Genomic DNA, 20,686 nt, shown 5'->3' on the forward strand with positions numbered 1-20,686 from the left:
GGTACACGTGCATTGCACGCATCAGATTTTGCAACCAAATTATGAATAAATACCACACTATAGCATGTAAGCTCTGAGTCATATATGCCTGATGTAGCCCTTCGTTTAATTCTTATAGTTCATCTCATTCAAAATCAATTAGTTTTTATAAAAAAGCTAAGAACGCGGGAATAGGAAAAACATGGGATTATAGTGGAATGTCGTCTTGAATCCTACAGGATTGTACGAGTGTTTGATTGTGCATAGAAAAAACGCAGAATTCTTTCAAAGAGGTTTGAGTGGATGGGATGTTTCCTATGAAATCTAGTGCAAATGAATCATATGGAAAAATTCCTATGGTTTACAATCCTACGAATCAAACAACCAAGATAGGAAAAATTCCTAATGATTAGAATCCTCCAAAATTCCTTTGAGAATCCTTTGAATCAAAGAAGCCCTTAATCTATTTTATGATTCATGGAATTGTGCGTTGTAAAGCATAAAGTAAAAACAAATAATGGCAATTCAACTATAAAAAATTTTTGGGCAGTTATGATACGGAAGATTCTAGAACAAAAGAGAACCATTGTTGTTTTGAGGTTTGTGCATTATGCTTAAGTTCAACCATGGAGTCTGCCAGATTGTACATGTGGCAAAATCCGGTGGGGGGCTAGAAGATGGTGCGAGGGGCCGAGAGGAGGGAGACTATGAAGGAATGCACAAGTGCGAGATCGATATTTAGAGAGAGGGGGCGAACACGTGCGCGGTTGCGCGCAGTGGCGGAGCCATGAAAAATAAATGAGCTAGGGGGCCAAGCATTGCTAATCCTTTACGAGGAGGGTCAATTCATGAACTTAAACCATTTTTAGCAGCAATTGTCTAATGATCACATTCATATTAGCCTCGATATATAGTGATGTTAGGGGGGAGGGGGGCAGGGCCCTTACTGCCCCCTGTCTTCGCCATTGTGCACGCGTCTGAGAGATGAAGCGGAAGGCATGAATGATGAGAGGGGGCGTTGGATATATAATTAATGTGGGTGTATTAGCTATATATGTTAATCCTATATAGAGAGGTATAGATTGATCGATGTGGACGTGGGAAAGAGGGTGAGACCTCACTGGATATATCGATTGATCGGTTTGTGTGGAAAACTATGAAAGACCTAGCTATATACACACATACATAGAGGAACATCGATCATTGCGCATGCACACGTGAGAGATAAAGAATGCCCGATATGATGGAGAGGGGATGTGTGTGGGTGTGTGCCTTCATGGGAGACCGACCTGAAGAAAAAGATTGCATGCATGCGATGGATAATGCCGACTGGTAGTGTGTGTGCATGCATGCACGAGAGAAAGTTAGTGGTACAATTATAAAGAGAAGACTACTGTGTGGGTGTAAAAGAATAGGTGAGGTCATAATCAATGTAAAGTTGAATTCAAATATTTGAATAAGAGATCCTGATGTTTGAAACCCATGCATGCATGAATATAACGGAGATCTGCGCGGTGTGGTTTGGAAACGAGCATGTTGTAATGTATACACATTGAACAAGGTCAGACTGATTTGAATTTGAGATACCGATGGCAGACATCATTTGGCCACGTCGCATCCGTGCATGGACACACTATTCTAATTGGAGATGATGGGCGGCTTTCGCATCACATATCTATATCTATACCCCTATATATATATTATATTTTATATTTTTTTATATTGTGTGCGGGTAACTTTAACTTTGAAAGATGGTCGTTGGATGAGGCGAATCCGATGGTCCAAAGATGGCAAATTTGAGCACTACTGGCCGTTGGATATCATCTAGATTCCACCAGATTTCGCCACATGTATAATCTAGAAGACTCCATGGTTGAACTTAAGCATAATGCACAAACATCAAAACACAAGCACTTCTTATTTGTTCTAGAATCTTCCGTATCAGAATTGCCCAAATGTTTTCTACATGATTTGCCATTATTTGTTTTTACTTTATGTCTTACGACGCACAATTCCATGAATCTTAAAATAGATTAGCTTTCTTATAAAAACTAGATGATTTTGAATGAAATGAACTATAAGAATTAAACGAACATCTACATCATGCATATATGACTCAAAGCTTGCATGCTATAATGTGGTATTTATTCATAATTTGGTTGCCAAATCTCATGCGTGCAATGCACGTGTACCTTACTCTAGTCTAAATGGTGTTTGTGTGTGTGTTGTGCGTGTTGAGGTGCAAATTGTCTTTTTTTGGGTACACGTTAAGCTTGTTCTTCCGAAATTTCAAGCCGCGCCTTGTTATGCCGAAAATTCAAGCTAGCGTCTCTGTCTATCGTGCTGCGAAACTCCCGCCTCTTCAACCCGCGCCTTGTTAGCCCGAAATATTTAAGATATATCTTTGTCTCGTTGTGCTCCGACAACTCCCTCCATCTCAACCCGCGCCTTGCTATTCCGAAATTACAACGCGCGCGAAAACTCCCACCTCCTGTGAAATCCCGACACGCGAAATGCCCGTGGTACCCTTGAACCGAAAGAACCGCCTCAAATCGGTGGGGGTACTTTCATAACTTACCCCACATTTCGGACAAGCGCGTCTCTAAGCCATGGTTCCCCACTGCCATCCCATCCGCCCACCCATTCGTACACCGAGGCCGCGAAAACCCGCGACGAAACCCGACACCCTGCTCCGTCCGCCACCCAGCCGGAGCCTCTTCCCCGACGACGTCGTCCACAGCAACACCTCGACGTCCCTCATCCACCGTACCGGATGAGGATCCATCATCGATCTCATCGTCCCGCCGGTTCAACCACCCCGTCCTCCACCTCCAAGGAGCTGCCCCGATGTTCCCCTCGTCTTTCGCACCACCTCCATTCCCACACCACCGTCTTCACCTGCACCACCGGAAGAGCATCATCATCACCATTTCCTCGGATGAAGCTGCGGCCTAATCGGCGCCACCAAAGAGGTTGTACACTAATCGCCGCATTTTCTTCTTGATTCGGTCTCACGGTGCTGCCGGCGCTCGGTCCCGAGCCGACACGGCGCGGCTCCATCCACGGCGGCGTCGCCGGCCACTTCCTCCATGGCGTCGTTCCCTCGGCGGCGACGTCCACATCAGTAGGAGCTGCTGCTGCTTTAGCTCTCGCTCGCGTTACTGCTCTGCTCTTGCTCTCGGTCCCCTGCCTGGTCTGCTCTTGCTATTGCTCTTGCTCGCGCTACTGCTCTCGCTCTTGCTCTTGCTTGCGATGCTGCTCTGATTTAGCTACACTCCAGTCGACTGAATCGACTTTTGGGTCAGTCGATTTTCAGGGGGTGGGGGGGCTCGCCGGGGTGAAGGAAGAACCAGCCGCAGCGGGGAGGGGGGCTCACCAGAGAGGTACCCCACTATCTATCTTAGGGTTCAGGATGGGGGCGGTGGTCGCCGGTGGTGGCGGGTCGTTGGCGGGGCGGTGGCGTGGGGATCGCCGGAGAAAAAGCTCGGCACGGGGGGCCTAGAGGGATGGCCGGGGCGGCGGCGGACCGGCGGTGGGGAGTGTTTTCGGGGCGGGCGGGGCGGCGGGGGGCTGCTGTTTGGCCGGTGGTGGCTGGCGGCTCAGGGGGGTGGAGGTTGAAGATGAACCGCAGGCCCTTGATTTCGTATCCAACGGCTGCAAAATCGACTGACCAGAGATGAAAAAGTCAGTCGACCGACGTGTAGCCTCACCTTGCTAGTGCGTTCAGTTTCGACAGCAAAATTCAGTTTCGACAGTTAAGTTCAGTTTCGACAGTTAAATTCAGTTTCGACAGTTAAATTCAGTTTGACAGTTAAGTTCAGAGATGAGCGGCTGATGTATTTTACATCTAGCACTTTGTGGTTATGTATTTTACGTCATGCATTGGAGATGCTATTAGACTTCCACTCAGGTTAACGTTGTTCGTTGTCTCTCTTGTCCTGCTTCAGCCTCGGCGTCGTACAACTCACCGGAGCTGCTCCAACGACGAAACCCTCCATCACAGCGGAGCAGTACCTCGGGCTCCATCTCCAGACGCCTAAGATCTTCTTCCCCTCCTCCGACAGCCAAGTCAGCCGGAGCATCCTCACCGGCCAACCCAATCACGCTGAGATCGACATGGCTTCGCCAAAGAGGTTGTACACTTGTTGCATCTCTTTTTTACTCTACATGTTATATATATTGTCCACTGAGCACTCATAGTAACAGGAAATACGATTATTTTATCCTACTATATGACAAGCAGTGAGGTACCAGGCAACTTAGCTATCCGTGATGGACTCTCTTGAACGCCATCATTATTTATCTCTGCGTGTTTGAGTTGTGCATTTGTCGATGGGCCTGGGAGTTGAGCTAGTATGGCAGTGGCCTGGGTCCAAAGTAATAGAAGTAGCACAAAAACATTTTTTAGTGTAGGATTTTCCTTGCTCAAGCCTGCCTACTAGAATCGCCAGTGCTTGAAAGGAAAAGTGAATGAAAAACATCGGAATTGGAAAGTTTCCTATGGTACTACTTTCCATGAATTTGGTGTAAAGGAATGGAGCAAAGGAAAACTGTAGGATTAGTTCCTTTAGTGTCTCCTTGAAAGAAAAACCGTAGGAATTCTAATTCCCACTTCTCCTCCTTTTCGTATTCCTATTCATCAAGCACAAGACTAAGAGATAGTAGCATAATAGCATTATAACCGTACATTTTCTTGTGGTTTGACTTAATCTCACCATGCTTTTTTGCATCCCGTGATCCTCCAATTGTTGTGAATCAAACACCCAGATTGGCAGAAATCCTGTGCTTTTAAATTCTCTGTTTTGCACGTGCATTCCTATCCTATTCCTGTCTATTTCCTATCCCTGCATTGTTAGAATCCTCAAATTCAAACAAGCCCTTACTCAATTACTTCTGTTACAGATATGTGTCAAAGAAAACCTTGTGTGGTTTGTCCTGCTCCTGCGGCGCTGTGTTCCACCCCAGCTCAGCTGCTCCAACGACGGAAGGGTTCACCACAGCAGGGATCCGCTCTCCAGACTGTCTTTCGCCGCCTCAGATCTTCTTCCCCGCTGCCGGCAGCCACGGCAACTGCATTACCATCATCAACTGAGCAGATGACCTTGAGGACTACACGGGTTCGCAAGAGAGGTCACACTCTTCCGTGTCTGCTTACGTTATGCGTCGCTTAATATGATGACATGCTACATTATCGTCGTGTTCACCTATTAGACTCCGAGTCAGGTCCAAACCAATGCTGAAACTTGAGTTTTTAAATGGTTGTGGGGTACATATTGGGGCAGCAATCAGTACTATCTGTCTACTATCTGGTTAATCTCCGGTGTCTACTATGAGTTTCATGTTGGGTGCAAACAAACATTAAAGGAGCCATTATCTGTATTTTTTAACTAAAGCTATTATCTGCCTGCTGTCATTGGTTTTGGGTCTATCCACAGTTTGCTACCATCACTTTGGATTTGTGCATGCACTCCTTACATAATCTCACTAAGTTTTATTCCTATGCATGCCAGTTATTGTACACAATGGAACTGATCATGTAAAGCAAAAGACACGAGCCTTGCGTGGCAATAAAATTTCATGCAGATGTTGTTCCATGGCGGGCGCAAAGGCAGCCCCCCTCCACCCATTTCGGATCGTAATCAAGAGGAAGATAATTGTTCTGAGGGGGATTCAAAAGGAGAAGACCACTCCTATTTACCCCATGAGGTCTTCACTCTAACTTGGCATGCTGATGTTGGTAATATCATGCATATGGTGCCTTGCATTGCTTACTGTATACATTAAAGATGTCATCTGCTTAGTTTAGACATGCTTTGTGTTAATGCCATCTGTTTAGTTTCTTTATCGTATATGTGAATCATGCAATGCCATCTTGTCTAGCCAGGCATCATATATGTGAATTTTGCAATGCCACCCTGGTTAGCCAGTCATCTTACATGTGAATTATATCATGCCATCATTTTTTTATTACGTGTTAAATTTGTCAACAATTTTAGTACATTCAATTTCGGCACGGTCATGAAAAAATCTGGAGTGGAAACAAGGTCTTTAGAGCAGACAATGTTATCTGACGAAGCGCATGTCTTGCTGGTTACCGATAGCTCCTCAGAGGATGATTCAGAGACAGATGACCAGTCATATCCCCCCCCCCCCGAGGTGCATGCCCTAACTTGGCAGGGTTATGTTGCTCATATCGTGTGTATGGTATCTTGCATTGCTATGTCATTTGCTTAGTTTAGACATGCTTTGTGTGAATGCCACATGTTTAGTGTCTAATTACCATATATGTGAATTATGCAATACCATCTTGTTGCAAGACATTATATATGTGAATTATGCAATGTTATCTTGTTGCAGGGCATTATGTATGTGAATTATGCAATGCCATGTTGTTTAGGCAAGCGTCATATATGTGAATTATATCATGCCATCCTTTTTTTCTATTTCTCATTGCTTTTGTCGACAATGTTTGTATATTCAACTGCTCTTCGTGTGCATCAGCCATTTGAATTGGTGATGGAGAAATCTGGAGTGAAAACAAGGTCTTCAGAGCAGACAATGCTACCTGCTGAAGCAGATATCTTGCTGGTTACAGATAGCTCTTCAGAGGAGGATTCAGAGGCAGATGACCAGTCCTATTATCCCCCTGAGGTGTATGCTCAAACTTGGCAGGGTTATATTACTCATATAATGCATATGTTGTATTGCAATGCTTAGTTTTTACATCATATACACAATATTGAATGCCATCTCCTTAGTTGACACATCATATATGCGATTGCCCTTTGCTCACTTCCTTAGTATATAAATCATATATTTGAATTATGTCATGCCATGATGTTTACATAGACAGCATGTATCTGAATTATGGCATGCCAACCCATTTTCTAAAGACATAATATAGTTATATCATCTCATCCTGTTTACATAGTCATCATATTTTAAATTATGTCATTCTATCCATGAATTATATCATGCCATCATGTTTCCATCGACGGCATGTTTGTGATTTATGGCATGCCAACCACTTTAATAGACACATCATATAGTTATATCATGTCATCCTGTTTACATAGTCATCATATTTTGAAGTATGTCATTCTATCCTATTTAGTTAGCCATCATACATGTGAAATTGTGTCATGCTATCCTGTTTAATTAGCCATCATATATGTGAAATTATGTCCTGCTATTCTGTTTGCTTAGACAACATAAATGTGAATTATTTCATGCCCTGTTTTCTTCCCTACTATCCATTGCGCCTGTCTATCTTACAATGTCTGTACATTCAATTACTTTTCTTGTTTATCAGCCATTTCAATTGGATGGAGTGATGGCAGTATCTGTGGGAGTAAAAACACGGTCTTCAGAAAAGAACATGCTACCTGTCGATGCAGATAGAACCACGGTTGTACTTGCCCAAGAACCAGCCCCACCACACATAACCCACACTCATGCAGATTGTACCCCTACCCAGTTGGACAGAGAACCAGCTACACCCCTTCTAACCCCAACCCCAGCAGATAGACACCTAGTTCCCGTTGACACAGCACCGTCTCCACCACAGAGCACCCAAACACGAGTAGTTAGTAAGGCAACTGCAGTGCCCAAATCACGAGGACCACCACTCCGAACCCGAAGTCAACGCTTAAAGCAGAAGAAGAATTGTTCTCAGGTCAGGTTCCGTAGCTATGGTTCATACTACTTTGCTCTAGCATCACTGTATTTACTGATACCAACTAATTTCAAATTTGAAGGATGCAATTGAAACTTCAATGGTGCAACAGGTATGTTTTAAACCTGTTTCTTCAACGTGTTTGGTTGTTTGCTATTGTAACTTGCTCTATGTTGATTTCAGTTTCAATTGAATAAACAGTTATGTTCTCATGCCATGCACATTATAAGTGTTGTTATTGCTGTGTAGTTTCCCACACTTATATTCTGTCTATGCTGCTCTGTCTTAAATAGATATGATTCGAACTGTATCTATCTTGATTTGGCAACATAAACTAGAATGATATAGACCATACAGTGACCATACTACATAGATATATGTTTGTTTCATGTTGTTATCATGTCCACCTTACTACTGAACTGATTTACCAAAATGAGTTTCATATACTACATTGTAAACCTGAGATGTGTTTGTTTGTTTCTCTTTTAGAACGCGGATAAAATATTGGAGAAGAGTGCCCTGTTATGAAATGGTAAAGGAAGTAATACAGATAAGGTTCAAGATAGTGAGACATCCCTGTTGGTCTCCAAGAAAGCTGATAAAAACTATAGTGAAGACACTGAGACAACCCCAAAGTCCTGTCTTGATGTAGTGTTCGAGTGACTGGCTACCACTGCTGGCACCAGCTCTTCGAACTCGTTGCCTGAATCAGTTCGGCTTCTTGAGTCTCAACTTCAAGTTGAAAGACATCGATCAGATGTTATGCGACAGGAAGCCGAAGGACTGAGGAAGTCCCTGCAGAATTCAGATGCATACTTTCTGGTGCAACAGCAAGCGCTGGAGGACTTAAGCGCCAAACAAGAGAAAGTTAATAAGCTTGCTAAGCATCTTGCCAGCATTATGGGTACCCAGGATATTGTTTCTTGAGCTCTTCTGAAGTGGTTTCAGTTCTGGACTTGTTTTGCTGCGGCGTTTATATGCTGCTGTGTTCCCTATATTTGCACTGGTGGCGAACTTTGATTCTCAGTGGATGTAATATGTGTAATAGCCGTGATAGCCTAGTGTAAGTTGCTTGCTTATTTATTTCCTTGTCGTCTTGTTTATTTGTTTGCTTGTAGTCAGTGCAGTTCTTTTTCTGCGGTTTGCTAGTGGCTGCAATAACCTATTTTTTAAAACTAGGCCACAATAACCATGGGCTAATATTTACTGTAGTGACACTGGGCCTCCTACGGGCCGTAGAAACAGTGGGCCTTCTACGGGCCGTATGAACAGTGGGCCTTCTACGGGCCGTAGAAATAGTGGGCCTTCTACGGGCCGTATCATCAATGGGCCTTATACGGGCCGTATGATCGATTGGCCAAACATGGGCCAAACAGACCGCATTTTGGCCGTAAACGGGCTGGAGTTGGAATCGTCCGTTCATGGGCCGACCATAACGGGCCATCGTTAATAGGCCGTATTTGATGACGCTATGAAAACGGCCCAACGTATTAACAGACCACAAACGGGCCGATTGTAACCATGGGCTGAATTTGGCCCACAAGCAGAAAATGACAGTAACGGGCCGTAAGTAAACGAATGCTGGAAAATAGCCCAAGAATAAATGGGCTCTGAGAAGGCCGAAAGATAACATGGGCTGGAAACGGCCCAACGGAATAACGGGCCGTTAATGGGTATAAAGTGATACACTGTTCTTTATGGGCGAGTTTCACCACGGGCCGTTAATGGGTGTAAAGTGATACATTGTTCATTACGGGCCAGTTTCACCACGGGCCGTTAATAGGCCAAGAGTTACATAGGGCCTCATATGGGCCAAAAGACGTCATGGGCCATACATGGGCCAGAAGTGAAAACGGGCTGGAATCATATTGGATGGCCCAGATGACGCTACTGGGCCTTATTCGAATACGGCGTAACGGGCCTTGGGTTAGCAGGCTGTAAATGGGCTATATGCGAACAGGCCGTTAACAGGCTTTCCATGGGCCGGCCCGCCACCTTTTGACCAAGTCAAACGGGCCGGCCTTTTCACAGGAATGGGCCTCTGTTGGGCCGTGCCATGTGTCGACGTATCATAGGCGCCTTCTGTCCAATGAGTGGATGACATCTGTCCCAGCGATGAGCCGACACGTGTTTCCTCCAGCCAATGATGATTTTACACGTGGAAAATCCCCATTGGTCGGGGCTGTTAATGGGTTATCCGATCCAAAACCCGACCCGACAGCTTAACGGCGTTCCGTTACGGTGGATTCCATGTGTCGGTCACCCTTGACGAAAGCACTTCTGTGACGCGCGATTTATCGTCATGGAAATGGACACTTCCGTGATGATAATTTTGGTAATGTCATGGAACACTTCTACCACAGCACAGGTATGACTATCTTGATTCTGTCATAAAATCGTCATGGATGTACATGCATGACAGAAAACGCGACCTACTGTGACAAACACGTATCATCACGGAAGTGTATTTTTTTGTAGTGCCTACTATGTGTTATGATCCGGCAACCCCGGAGTGACAACAGTCGGGACCACTCCCGGTGATGACCGTAGTTTGAGTTCATGTATTCACCGTGTGTTAATGCTTTGTTCCGGTTCACTATTAAAAGGAGGCCTTAATATCCCTTAGTTTCCAATAGGACCCCGCTGCCACAGGAGGGTAGGACAAAAGATGTCATGCAAGTTCTTTCCATAAGCACGTATGACTATTTACGGAATACATGCCAACATTATATTGATGAACTGGAGCTAGTGTCGTATTGCCCTAGGTTATAACTGTCTCATGATGAATATCATCCAACAAGTCACCGATCCAATGCCTACGAATATATCTTACATTGATCTTGGTAAGTTAATATTGCTGTTGTTACTGTTGCACTTGTTACAAAACTACTGCTATCACTGGTACCGTTACTGTTACTGCTGCCACTATTATCAAAACTATCATATTACTTTGCTACTGATCCCATTGCTGCAGATAATTAATCTCCAGGTGTGGTTGAATTGACAACTCAGCTGCTAATACTTGCAAATATTCTTTGGCTCCCCTTGTGTCGAATCTATAAATTTGGGTTGAATACTCTACCCTCGAAAACTATTGCGATCCCCTATACTTGTGGGTTATCAGAGAGGACGTTGTAATCAAACTTCTCGTTGTTGTACGAGTTGACGCGACACATCAAAGCACTGCACTCGATATATTTGAATAATTTGCGTTTACCGATGCATTAATTACAACGCATGCATGCATGTCGTGACTTTCCTTTTGATACTTGGATGTGTTGATTTAATGCACCTTGAAGTAGTATCAACATGTGACGGTAAAGCTTTGTAATGCCCCGGCCCTAAAGCGAGAGATGATTGTGCACGAGGAGGGCGAGATCATGCCAACGGAACAGGACCCGACGATGGAGCTCTCTATGGTCTCGATGGACCTCACCTTGCTCCACTGTCCCTTGTGCCTCGTCCGTTCGGCTGATCGAGCAAGGTGCAGGTTTCTTTATTGATGTGCTGTTCGATTGATTTGTGCAGTGCAAGGGAGGGCACCAGCGCGGACTACCGCGTCGAGCGCCCCGGGAACCAGCGGCAGTGCCAGAAGTGCGAGCGCGATGGTGGCTTTGACGTGCGGAACACGGTGGTGGACGCCGTCCTTTCCTCGGTGAGGGTGGAGTGCCCGCACGAAGGCTGTGAGCTCTACGTCACTTACCACAAGCTCGCCGATTACCAGAGCGTGTGTCCGCTCACGCCCTGCAAATGCCCCATGCCCGTCTGCGCCTACGAAGGCCTGGCCTAGCGCTCTCCCACCACATTAGCACCGTAAGATATGTAACCGACGGTGCCAGTTATTGCACGTACACACCAGTAGAAAAAGAAGTACCATAGCATATGCTACACCACGGCCGAGAACACATGCCCACGTTACGCCATCCGGGAATAGTGCCACACTTAGAAACTAGAACCGTCAATAAATTCTGAGCTTGCATCTCGTCACATTCCAAATTACTACCATGCTATATTTAATTGCAAACACGTTCAACCAAAACGGTTTCCCACTTAGGAGAGTATTAGTACTCGGTTATAAATACTACTATGCCAAGATGACTGCACATTCCTCCTCAACTCCTCATCCACAACAACAAACAAGTCATTCAGCATCCTTCCCTTGCGTGTGCCATGGCTAGCGTGAGTTCTGGGTCGAGATATTACTACCAGGGAGAGGCGAGCATGGAAGCGGAAGCACGAGAGATGTCCCGCCTCGCCGCGAAAGCAGCCGACATGTCCCGTCGTGCGGAAGTAGCAGCACAGAGGTCCGACCGCGCCGCCGAAGCAGCACGGAGGTCCCGCCGTGCCGTCGATGCAGCAGACTGGTCCGGCCGCGCCGCAGAAGCAGCAGAGATGTCCCGCTGTGCCGCGAATGGACCAGAGATGTCCCGCTGTGCCGCGAATGGACCAGAGATGTCCCGCCGCACCGCGGCGGCCTGGTAAAATGTCTCGCGGGCATGCGACTACTCTTACAGGCGCATGCATGCGATCGTCCATAGCCAGATGGATCAGATCTCCGGCTGGGCGAGGTTGCAGGACGACATGAAAGTCTCATTTGAACAGGCTACCGGCGTCATCCGGCAACCAAGGGAGGGCAATGAGAGGCTCCGGTCCAAGCGCGACCTGCTGAGGGCGAAGATCATCGGAAGTGCAGAGCAGCAAGAGGAGACCAGTGCCTTGTTGAAGAGGACCGGCGTCATCGTCAAGAAACTTATGGACGAGAATGACATGCTCCGCATCGAGTGCCAAAGGCTGGTGGGGGAATCCGTGGATGCTCTCAAGTAGCGTCTTGAGGACACGAAAGAGCTCATCGCCACTCGCCACGGAGACTAGTTCCCGCGGCCTGCAGCAACGCATCAAGAAAGTAGAGATCAGCGAGCCAGATAGTTGTCTTCCTTCTTCTTTTGCCCTTGTGTATTTCAGGCCTAGCCGCATGTGGCTTTTTTAATTATCTTCCTAGTTATGTAAGACAATTACTATCCACTGTCGTCGTCCTTATATATTCATTAGTCTTGCTATAAGTCGCAGTAGATGCTATATAGGTCCGTCGGATCTTACATCAAGATCTGTGCAAAATTTTCTTTTTAGATTTTTCTCTCTCTTAAATCTCAGTTGAGTGAGACATAGCCACGCCATTAAACAGGGGCTCGGGCGCCATTAATGGAGACCTTGGAAGAGAGGTGGGCGGCAGATGGAGGTCAAAGGGCTCTCCTCCCGATAAGCATGCGCAGGGGTCTGATCAAACGCCTCCCCTACTCAAATAGCTACCCTGCATGGTGCCTCCTAGCTAATAAAAAAAGGGGACGCGTGGCGGCACATAAATGGTAAGTAGAACGCCCACGGTTTCAATAATACTTGTGTTTCCGATTCTAACGTGACCGCACTTATTCCAAAATGAGTTTGTTGATTGTTAATGTGTGCGCCTTCACAAATCGGGCAGCAAAATTACCACAACATGTTGGTGCCATGTCATGACACCAAGCTAAGTTTCATGATTTTTATGTGTGTTTTGGATTTACAGGAAATAAAAAACCAAGTTTCTCAATGCTTCCGACCGAGCCACGACGCCCAGATGTTTGAATTTCATTCCCATTTCTTGTATGGGACCTAGAAATTTAGCCAACGACACACATGTGATTTTTCAACCAACTTTGGCGCACTAGAGCATGTGCTAGTAGTTCAAATTTGTATTATGCACATTAAATGACCAGAAACTCAATTAATGTATAAAAAAGTCCAAACAAACCTGGAATAGTTCCAAAATTTAACACGACACTCATATAGTTCTATGTTCCCTCTGTAAAGAAAATCAAGGGGGGGCAGAGTATATCGTTTCGCACACAAAGGTGACACGCTCCCTCTCAAAACCACGAACCTTCTTAAGAGAAGCTCCGGTTTGCAAGAAGCTTATACCAAAACTTTTTTCTATTTGGAAAAATTTGTTAACAAAGCATGGTAGTACCGAGACATGACACCATGCCAAGTTTCATGATTTTCAGGCGTGTTCTGGATTTACAAGAATTTTAAAACCAAGTTTTTCAATGTTCTCGGCCAAGCCACGATGCCCAGATGTTTGAATTTTATTCCCATTTCTTTCATGGGACCTAGAAATTCACCCGAGGACACACACATGCAATTTTTCAACCAACTTTGGTGCACTGGAGCATGTGCTTGTAGTTCAAATTTGAGTTATGCACATTAAATGACCAGAAACTCAATTAATGTATAAAAAAGGCCAAACGAACCCAGAATAATTCCAAAATTTAACAGGACACTGTTACAGATATATGTTGCCTCTGTAAAGAAAATCAAGTGGGTAGCGTATATCGTTTCGCACACAAAGGTGACACGTTCCCTCTCATAACCACGAGCCTTCTTGAGAGAAGCTCCGGTTTGCAAGAAGCTTATACCAAAACTTGTTCCTATTTGGCCAGAAATTTTACCACAGCATGGTAGTGCCATGACATGACACCATGCCAAGTTTCATGATTTTCAGGCGTGTTTTGGATTTACAAGAATTTTAAAACCAAGTTTCTCAATGTTCTCGGTCGAGCCACGATGCCCAGATGTTTGAATTTCGTTCCCATTTCTTGCATGGGACCTAGAAATTCACCTGAGGACACATATGTGATTTTTCAACCAACTTTGGTGCACGGGAGCATGTGCTTGTAGTTCAAATTTGAATTATGCACATTAAATGACCAGAAACTCAATTAATGTATAAAAAAGGCCAAATGAACCTGGAATAATTCCAAGATTTAACCAGGCACTCATGTAGTTCTATGTTGCTTCTGTAAAGAAACTCAAGGGGAGCAGGGTATATCGTTTCGCACTCAAAGGTGACACGTTCCCTCTCAGAACCACAAGCCTTCTTGAGAGAAGCTCCGGTTTACAAGAAGCTTATACCAAAACTTGTTCCAGTTCGGCCCAAATTTTTACCACAGCATGTTAGTGCCATGACATGACACCATGCCAAGTTTCATGATTTCCAGGCGAGTTTTGGAATTACAGGAATTTAAAAACCAAGTTTCTCGATGTTCTCAGCCGATTCACGACGCCCAAATGTTTGAATTTCATTCCCATTTCTTGCATCGGACCTAGAAATTCACCCAAGGATACACATGTGATTTTTCAACCAACTTTGGTGCACCGGAGCATGTGCTTGCAGTTCAAATTTGAATTATGCACATTAAATGTGCAGAAACTCAATTAATGTATAAAAAGGCCAAACGAACCCGGAATAATTCCAAAATTTAACAGGGCACTCATATAGTTCTATGTTGCCTCTGTAAAGAAAATCAGGGTGAGGCAGCGTTTATCGTTTCGCACACAAAGGTGACACGTTCCCTCTCGGAACCACGAGGCTTGTTGAGAGAATCTCCGGTTTTGCAAGAAGCTTATACCAAAACTTGTCCCAATTCAGCCAAAAATTATTCATATGAAAACAGGGTTTAGATCATCCCGAAAATGTCACTACCTAGACCAATGTACTCTGATTTGAATTCAGCATAAAATGGATGCAAATATTTGAATTGGAGATCATATGTTACATGTAGTTCATAGTGAAATATGATTACTGCTATATGCATGTTTTTTGTTATCAAGATAATATTTAAATGATGGTATAACTTGACAACAATCGTATTCAACAATGGTAAACGACAATATATATGTTCATAGGGTGGAGTAAAATGTTCATATATGATGGAATATCAAAATGTAGGACTACATCCATTCTAAACCGCAAGGTCACCTAACGATATATTCAAATTCAACATAACATGGATTCAAAAGTTGAAATTCGAGATCCTGTCATTTGTACTCATATAAAAAGGGACATGACTCTTTCTTGTGGTGGGAATTGATTTGTTTTTTGGTGTTGTTGAGGGAAGTGTGAATTGATTTGGTACTTACAGGGTAATCTTGTTCTCCCGATTTTTTTTACATTTTTCTTGTAGTTTTGTCAATGGCATTTAGCAATATAGTAAAAGGGGACATGACTCTCTTGTGTCTTGTATGAATTGTTGTTTTTTGTACACGTTAAGTTTGTTCCGCCGAACATGGAATACGTGCCTTGTTATCCCGAAATTTCCAAGCTCGAGTATCTTTTGTCTCATCTACTGTGAAACTCCCGCCTCTTCAACCCGCGCCGCGCCTTGTTATCTCGAAATTTCGACGCGAAACTCCCTCCTCATCCGAAATTGGTCTCGCAGTCCAAACACGCGAAATCCCCCTTCTACCCCTCAGCCGGAAATGCCGGCTCGACGTCGCATGGACAAAACCGGTGGGTGTACGCTGGTAACTTACCCTACATTTCGGATAAGCGCGTCCCTAAGCCATGGCTCCCCCTACCTTCCCCTTCGTCCCCCCATTCGTACACCGAGGCCGCCAAAACCCGCGAAACCCCACGCTCCTCTGTCGGCCTCCCGACCGCCGCCCAGCCGGAGATTCTTCCCCGATGACATCGTCTACCGCAATAGCTCATCGCCCCTCATCCACCGCACCGGATGAGGATCCGTCGTTGATCTCATCGTCCCGCCGGATCAGCCGCCCCGTCCTCCACGTCCAAGGAGCTGCCCCAACGTTCGCCTCGTCTATCGCGCCACCTCCATCCCCACAGCACCGTCTTGACCTGCGCCACCGGAACCGCAGCACCCTTACCAATTCCTCCGATGAAGCCGAGGCCTACTCGGCGCCACCAAGGAGGTTCTGCACTCACCACTGCATTTTATCTTTTATTCGATCTCATGGGGCTGCCGGTGCTCTATACCGAATAGCCATGACGGGTCTCCATCGACGGCACCGTCACCGGCCACTTCATCCACGGCGTCTCTCCCCCATGTCGTTGCTTCCTCGGCGGCGACTTCCACACCGGCACTAGCTGCAGCTGCTCCGGCTCTCGCTCGCGCTGCGGCTCTGTTCTTGCTGTCGGTCGCGCTGCTGCACTGCTCTTGCTTTCGTTTGTGTTATTGCTCTGCTCTGCTATTGTTGTCGGTTGCGCTGCTGCTCTGCTCTTGCTCTCGTTCGTGCTACCGCTCTGCTCTTGCTCCCGCTTGCGCTGCTGCTGCTGCACGACCTCCGTCGGCTACAGGAGTTGCTGCTTTAGCATTCGCTCGCGGTGCTACTGCACGACTTGCTCTCTGCTAGTGTGTTCCCTGCTCGAGCGGCTGCTGATTTAGATCACTGCTTCTCTGCTACTAGTGCTCGAACGCCCTAAACATCTATTGCAATGCTCTGCTACTAGTTCAATCAGTTTCAACAGTAAAATTCAGTTTCGACTGTAAAGTTCAACTTCTTCAATTAAGTTCAGAGTGAACAGTATTAACAACATCTGTCAGAGCGACCGTGGCGTGGCTGATGCATTTTACATCTAGCACTTTTTGGTGATGTATTTTATATCATCTATTGCAGATGATATTAGAGTCCCACTTCAGATTAACGTTGTCTGTCTTGTCCTGCTCCAGCCTCGCCGCCGTACACCTCACCGGGGCTGCTCCAACGACGGAACCGTCCATCATAGCGGAGCAGTACCCTCGGTGCTGTTTCCAGAGGCCTCGGATCTTCTTCCCCGCCTCCGATAGTCACACCAGCATCACCATCCTCCACGTCCAACCCAATGATGCTGAGGTCGACAAGGCTATGCCAAAGAGGTTGTACACTCCTCGCATCACTTTGTTACTCTGCATTCATGTCGATCCCTCAGGGATCCTTTGCTATGGAACTAATATGGTACTACTATTCGTGCATTTGGTTAGAGGGAGTGGAGCAAAGAAAAACTGGAGGATTTTTTTCCTTTGGTGTCTCTTTCAAAGAAAAAACGTAGGAATTTTAATATCCACTTGGATGTCCTTTTCAAATTAATATGCATGAAGAACAGGACTAATTGCATTACTGGCATAATAAGATTCTTATTTTTTTCATTTTCACGTGGTTTGACTTTAATTTGAGCATGTTTCTCCATTCTTGTGTTCTTCCAATTCATGTGAACCAAACACCCAAGTTGACAGAAATCCTATGTTTCCAAATGCTCTGTTTTGCACGTGCATTCCTATCCTATTCCTGTGGTTTTCCTGTCCCTGCGTTTATAGAATCCTCCAATTCTAAGGAGCCCTTGCAGATTTACTTCATTTTCATATAGGCGTCAAAGAAAACTCTGTGTGTTATGTCCTGCTCCTGCTGTGTCGTCATCCACCCCACCTAAGGTGCACCATCGACAGAAGCGTTCACTGCATTAGAGATTCCCCCTACAGACTTCCCCGTTGCTGGCAACCACGCCAACTGCATTACCATCATCAACTGAGCAGATGAACCTGAGGACTACATAGTTCCGGAAGAGAGGTCACACTCTTTCGTGTTTGCTTACGTTATACATCGGTTATTATTACCTGCTACTTTATTGTTCAAACTTGAGTTTTAAAATGCCCGTGGGGCACATATCGAGGCAGCAACGAATAGTATCTGTCTACTATCTGGTTCATCTGGGGTCTTCTATGTGGTTCATGTTGGGTGGGCAACAAACAGTAGATGATCCATTGTCTATCTTTTTAAACTAAAGCTATAATCTACATGGAATCATTAGTTTTGGATCTATCCACTCGTTTGCTACCATCAGTCTTGATTTCTGCATGCACCCCTTAGACCTTACATAATCTAACTATGTTTTTATTATGCATGTCAGTTATTGTACACAATCGTACTCAACATGTAGAGAAAAAGAGAAGACTGTTGTGTGGGAATATAATGTCATGCAGATGCCGCTCCATGGTGGGCGAAGTGGGCCCCCCTCCCGCCATTCCAGATTGTATTCCAGAGGAAGATAATTGTTCAGATGGGGATTCAGAGGGAGCCGACCACTCCTATTTACCACCTGAGGTGTTTGCTCTAACCTGGCATGCTGATGTTGGTCATATCATGCATATGGCGCCTCGCATTGCTTACATTATACATCTTATATGTCATCAGCTTAGTTTAGATTTGCTTTGTGTGAACCACCTGTTTGGTTTCTATATCATACTCCCACCATTCCTAAATATTTGTCTTTTTAGATATTTCAACAAGTGACTACATACAGAGCAAAATGAGTGAATCTACACTCTAAAATATGTCTATATACATCCGTATGTGGTAGTCCATTTGAAATCTCTGAAAAGACAAATATTTAGGAACGGAGGGAGTATATGGGAATTATTCAATGCCATCTTCTTTAGCCAGGCATCATACACGTGAATCATGTAATGCCATCCTGTTAAGCCAGTCATTGTATATGTGAATTGTATCATGCCATATTTTTTTCATAATGTATTCCATTTGTCAACAATGTTTATACATTCATCTACTCTTCCTATGCATCAGCCATTTGAGTCGGTCATGGGAAAATCTGGAGTGAAAACAAGGTCTTCTGAGCGGTTAGTGCTACCAATCGATGCAGATTTCTTGCTGGTTACAGATAGCTCCTTAGAGGAGGATTCAGAGACAGATGACCAGTCGTATCCCCCCCCCCAAGGTGCATGCTCTAACTTGGCAGGGTTATATTGCTCATATCATGCATATGGTGTCTTGCATCGCCATGCCATCTGCTTAGATTAGACATGCTTTGTGTGAATGCCTCCTGTTTGCTTTCTATATCAGATATATGAATTATGCAATGCCATGTTTTTCAGTCAGTTATCATATATGTGAATTATGCACCGCCATGTAGCCAGGCATCATATATGTGAATTATCTCATGCCATCTTTTTCTTCATTACGTATTCCATTTGTCGAGAATCTGTGTATATTGAACTACTCTTCATGTGTATCAGCCATTTGAGCCGGTTACGGAAAAATCAGGAGTGAAAACAAGGTCTTCAGAGCAGGCAATGGTACCTGTTGAAGCATATATCTCGATGGTTACAGGTAGCTCCTCGGAGGAGGATTCAGAGACAGATGACCAGTCCTATATCCCACCTGAGGTGTATGCTCTAAGTTGCAATGTTTATATTTCTCATATCATGCATATAGTGTCTTGCATTGCTTAGTTTAGACATCATATGCACAATATTGAATTCCATCTGCTTAGTTTAGAGATCATACATGCGAGTGCCAGCTGCTTAGTATATGAATCAATTATGTCAATCATACGTCTCCAATGTATCTATAATTTATGAAGTATTCATGTCGTTATTTTATCATTCTTGTATGTTTTACAATCATTTTATAGCAACTTTATATCATTTTTTGGGACTAACCTATTGACGCAGTGCCCAGTGTCAGTTGCTGTTTTTTGCTTGTTTTTTACATCGCAGGAAATCAATACCAAACGGAGTCCAAATGCAACGAAACTTCACGGAGATTTTTTATGGACCAGAAGACCAACAATGGGCCAAAGAAGCACCTGGGGGGTGCCCCAGGGGGGCACAACCCACCGGGGCCCATGCGCGCCCAGGTGGGTTGTGCCCACCTCGGTGGCCTCTCGCACCCCATCTTTACCATATAAATTCACAAATATTCCAAAACCCATCGGGGTTAACCTAGATCAGAAGTTCTGCCGCTGCAAGGCTCTATAGCCACCGAAAACCAATCTAGACCCGTTCTGGCACCCTGCCGGAGGGGGAATCATCTCCGGTGGCCATCTTCATTATCCCGGCGGCCACCACGATGAGGAGGGAGTAGTCCACCCTCGGGGCTGAGGGTTTGTACCAGTAGCTATGTGTTTAATCTCTCTCTCTCTCTCTCTCTCGTGATCTATATCATGGGCTTTGTTAATATAGATGGATCATATGATGTTTCTCCCCTCTATACTCTTGTTGTGATGAATTGAATCTTTGCCCTTTGAAATTTTGTCTTGTCGGATTGAATATTCAGATATGAGAACACATGATGTATGTCTTGCGGTTTGAATACTTGAGGTGACAATGGGGTATCATATTGATTCACTTGATATATGTTTTGGCACTCAACTCACTGATTCCCGAGGTGAAATTGGGGTAATCTATGTGTAGGGGTTGATGCACG

The sequence above is a fragment of the Triticum aestivum genome, chromosome 2D (assembly GCF_018294505.1).
Source record: "Triticum aestivum cultivar Chinese Spring chromosome 2D, IWGSC CS RefSeq v2.1, whole genome shotgun sequence".
Classification (NCBI taxonomy): Eukaryota; Viridiplantae; Streptophyta; class Magnoliopsida; order Poales; family Poaceae; genus Triticum; species Triticum aestivum.